Here is a 4915-nt window from a genome sequence, read left to right as displayed (position 1 = left end):
TGCTAAGTTGCTTCAGCCATGTCCGACTCTGTGCAACCCCATAGACGGCAGCCCACCAGGTCCCCCTTCCCTGCCAGGCAAGAACACTGGAGTGGATTGCTATATCCTTCTCCAATGCATGAACGTGTAAAGTGGAGGGGGGTGGAGATGGAGATGGTGATGGATACATCAGTGCCCTGAAGAACAGCCCCCGCCTCCACCAGTGCCCCATGGTTCCCGGACACTGACTAGCCATGACAAAACTGCTTAGTGGTATCCCCAGAAATATTGATTTGAGGTTGGATAATATTGAAAAGCTCCTGACCACTCTTTCATTACCAAAACCTTGCAGCTGAGGCCCACCCATGAGTCCCCCTCAGTAAATCCATCAGATGTCTCTCAGATAGCCATAAAAGACCCTTTCGAGTTGATTTTGACCACATATTTGCCTGCACTTTATGGAATATGAAACTATCAAACCAAATCAACGTTGCTGCTGATTCAAGAGTCTTAGAGGCAGAAAACTAAACATTGGAACATTTGTGAGTGTATGAAGAATTCTAATAGGACATCAATTGTTTTTTTTTTTTTTAAACAAAACACTTTTTTTTTTTTTTTAGGGTATTCAGAACCCTATGGAAGTTGTGTGCAGTCTTCAGACTCAACACCTGTCTTCACTTCCCCTGGGGAAAGCCCAGGTACATGGTAGGCACTTTCCTTCCAGTCTGAATATGAGTGCCCAGACTTCCCCAGCAGAGAAGGGCCTGGATCCAGGGCTGCTGTGCCAGGAAAGTTACACCTGCAGTGGGACTGACGAAGCTGTCTTCGAGTGTGATGAGTGTTGCAGCCTGCAGTGTTTCCATTGTGAGGAGCAACTCCATTGGCAGGAGCACCTGAGAAACCATGAGCGGATCAGACTCAAAGCTGGCCATGTCCCTTACTGTGACCCCTGAAAGGGCTCCAGTGGGCACTCTCCAGGTGTGAAGCAGAGGGCAGTGGTGAGGTGCCAGACCTGTAAAATCAGCTTGTGCCTGGAGTGCCAGAAGAGGACTCATTCTGGGGGTAACAAAAGGAGGCACCCCGTTACTGTGTACCATGTATCTAAGGTCCAGGAGTTGCTGGAAGAAGAAGGGACGGATGAGGAGACCAAGAGGAAGAAGATGACTGAGAAGGTTGTGAGTTTCCTCCTAGTAGATGAAAATGAAGAAATTCAGGTAATGAATGAAGAGGACTTCATTAGGAAATTGGACTGTAAACCTGATCAACATCTAAAAGTGGTTTCCATTTTTGGAAATACTGGGGATGGGAAGTCTCATACCCTCAACCACACTTTCTTCTATGGCCGAGAAGTTTTCAAAACCTCCCCTACCCAGGAGTACTGCACTGTGGGAGTGTGGGCAGCATATGACCCAGTCCACAGAGTAGCCATGATAGACATGGAAGGGCTCTTGGGAGCTACAGTGAATCTAAGCCAGAGAATACGGCTGCTGCTTAAGGTCCTGGCCATCTCAGACCTAGTCATCTATCGAACTCATGCAGACCAACTGCACAATGACCCCTTCAAGTTCCTTGGAGATGCCTCAGAAGCTTATTTGAAACATTTCACTAAGGAGCTGAAGGCTACCACTGCCCACTGTGGCCTGGATGTCCCCTTGTCCACCTTGGGCCCTGCTGTTATTATGTTCCATGAGACTGTGCACACCCAGCTGCTGGGCTCTGATCACCCCTCTGAGGTGCCAGAGAAGCTCATCCAGGACCTGTTCTGGAAGCTGGGCCGCTTCCCGGAAGCCTTCAGTTCCACTCACTACAAGGGGACGAGGACCCACAACCCTCCCACTTTCTGGGCTTCAGCATGCTCTGGAGAAGCAACTGGAGAACAATACAACCCATCCTCCCTGGCACCCGGGCGTCATCTTCAAAGCCCTGAAGGCTCTGAGTGACCACTTCAGTGGTGAGATCCCCAATGACCAGATGGCGCACAGCTCCTTTTTTCCAGACGAGTACTTCACCTGCTCCTCCCTGTCTCAGCCGCGGGGCTGGATGTAAGAACAGCATGAATCACAGGAAAGAAGAGGTACCTAATGAAGCCAAGATCTGCTGCAGATATTCCCATCAGTATGACAACCAGGTTTTCACCTGAAAGGCCTGCTACGAGAGAGGCAATGAAGTCAGCGTGGTGCCCAAGATGGCTGCTTCCACTGACTCCCCCTGGATGGGTCTTGCAAAATATGCCTGGTCTGGGTAGGTGATTGAATGTCCCAACTGTGACGTGGTCTATTGTAGCTAGCAGTACTGGTTTGGGAACCAAGATCCTGTGGCTACGGTGGAGTGGACAGAGATTGTGCACGTGTGGCCTGGAACCGAAGGATTTCTGAGGACAACAACAAAGCTGCCCAGCGCCTCTTGGACAGGATGAACTTCATGGCTCAGTCGGTGTCTGAGCTTAACCCTGGGCCCACCAAGGCTGTGACGTCCTGGCTGACAGACCAGATTGCCCCTGCTTACTGGAGACCCAACTCCCAGATCCTGAGCTGCAACAAATGTACTACATCCTTTAAAGATAACAACACCAAGCATCACTGCCGGGCCTGTGGGGAGGGCTTCTGTGAGGGCTGTTCGTCCAAGACCCAGCCGGTGCCCAAGCGGGGCTGGGACCCTGCGCCCGTGCGGGTGTGTGACAACTGCTATGAAGCCAGGAATTCCCAGTTAGATGTTACTGAGGCACAGGGGGATGACAAAGGTGGGACGCTGATCACTTGGAAGGTGGGTGAGGCCATGCAGAACACTTTAGGAGCCTTGGTGAGAGCCACTGACATACCACTAGGTCTGGTGAAGGATGCGGCCAAGCAGGTGTACTGGGTCCTGGACCATGAAATCCTGCACTGCCACAGCTACTGGAAGGAGTTCAGCATCAAGCTCTTGAAGCACCACTGCCGGGCCTGCGGACAGGGCTTCTATGACGAGTATTCCTACGACCACTGGGCTGTCCCCTCGCGAGGCTGGGACCATCCTGTCAGAGTCTGCTTTAACTGAAATAAAAAGCCCAGTGATCTTTAACCGCCCCCCCCCCCCAAAAAAAAAAGGAAAGTGTAAAGTGAAAGAGAAGTCGCTCAGTGGTGTCTGACTTTTTGCGACCCCATGGACTGAAGCCTACCAGGCTCCTCTGCCCATGGGATTTTCCAAGCAACAGTACTGGAGTGGGTTGCCATTGCCCTCTTCAAGTCTCTTATGATCCTCTGCATTTCTTAATTGTCTGTTGTCATTTCTCTTTTTTCTTTTCGAATTTTATTGATTTGAGTCTTCTCAGTTTTTTTCTGGATGAGTCTGGCTAATGGTTTGTCAAATTTGTTTATTGTCTCAAAGAACAAGCTCTTAGTTTTATTGATCTTTGCTATTGTCTTCATTTTATTTACTTCTGCTCTGATCTTTAGGATTTCTTTCCTTCTACTAATTTTGGAGTTTTTGGTTCTTCTTTTTCTAGTTGCTTTAGGTGTAAAGTTAGGTTATTTGATATTTCTCTTATTTCTTGAGGTAGGCTTGTATTGCTACAAACTTCCGTCTTACCACTACTTTTATTGCATCCCATAGGTTTTTTAGTTGTGTTTTCATTGTCATTTGTTTATAGGTATTCTGTTATTTCTTCTTTGATTTCTTCAGTGACTCTTTGGATTTTCAGAGCATATTGTTTAGCCTCCATGTGTTTGTGTTTTTTACAGGCATTTTCCTGTATTTGACATCTAATTTTATAGCACTGTGGTCAGAAAAGATGCTTGAAATAATTTCAATTTTTAAAAAAATTTACCAAGACTTATTTGTGACCCAAAATGTGATTAATCCTGGAGAATGTTCCATGTGTACTTGGAAAAAAGTGAAATGAACTCTTTGGATGAAATGCTCTGCAGATATCAATTAGGTCCAACTATTCCTGCATATCTTTTAAAGTTGTGTTTCTTATTAATTTGTTTGTCTGTCTGGATGATCTGTCCATTGATGTGAGTGGAGTGTTAAATCCCTCACCATTATTGTGCTACTTCTGAGTCACCTTTAAGAACTGTTGGCATTTGCCTTATGTATTGAGATGCTTCTATGTTGGGTGCATATATATTTATAATTGTTATGTCTTCTTCTTGGATTGATCACTTAATCATTATGTAGTGTCCTTCACTGTGTCTTGTAATGGTCTTTATTTTACAGTCTATTTTATCTGATATGAATATTGCTACCCCTGCTTTCTTTTGATTTCAATTTGCATGGAATATCTTTTTCCATCCCCTCACTTTCAATCTGTATATATCTCTAGTTATGAAGTAGGTCTCTTGTAGACAGCAGATATAGGGGTCTTGTTTTTATGTCCTTTCACCCAGTCTACTTCTTTTGGTTGGATCTTTTAATCCATTTACATTTAAGGTAATTATTGATATGTATGATTTTATTATCATTTACTCTATTGTTTTGGGTTTGTTTCTGTAGGCCTTTTCTTTCTGTTTCCTTTTCTAGAGAAATTTCTTTAGCGTTTGTTATAAAGCTGGTTTGATTGTGCTGAATTCTCCTGACTTTTGCTTATCTGTAAAATTTTTTATTTCTCCTTTGAATCTGAATGATACCCTTGCCGGATAGAGTAATCTTGGTTACAGGTTTTTTCCCTTTTATCACTTTAAGTATACCCTGTTACCCGCTTCTGGCCTGACAAATTTCTGTTGAAACATCAGCTGTTAGTCTTATGTGGATTCCCCTGTATGTTATTTGTTTCTTTTTCTTTGTTCTTTTTAATATTTTTCTTTGTGTTTAATTTTTGTTAGTTTGATTAATATGTTCCTGAATAATATGTTTCAATTAATATGTTTGATTGGCTTATTTCTCTTTGGGTTTATTTTTTATGTGTCTCTTTGTCTGTCTGGACTTGGATGGCTATTTCCTTTCCCATGTTAGGGAATTT

General features: G+C 44.6%; 1 pseudogene; it reads left to right on the top strand.

Moving 5' to 3' along the window:
- The first annotated feature begins 698 nt into the window (after positions 1-698).
- Positions 699-3036, top strand: LOC113875163 (annotated as a pseudogene).
- The last annotated feature ends 1879 nt before the right edge of the window (positions 3037-4915 follow it).

Source organism: Bos indicus x Bos taurus, chromosome 17, assembly GCF_003369695.1.
Source record: "Bos indicus x Bos taurus breed Angus x Brahman F1 hybrid chromosome 17, Bos_hybrid_MaternalHap_v2.0, whole genome shotgun sequence".
Classification (NCBI taxonomy): domain Eukaryota; kingdom Metazoa; phylum Chordata; class Mammalia; order Artiodactyla; family Bovidae; genus Bos; species Bos indicus x Bos taurus.
This window is presented reverse-complemented; position numbering and strand designations above follow the sequence as displayed.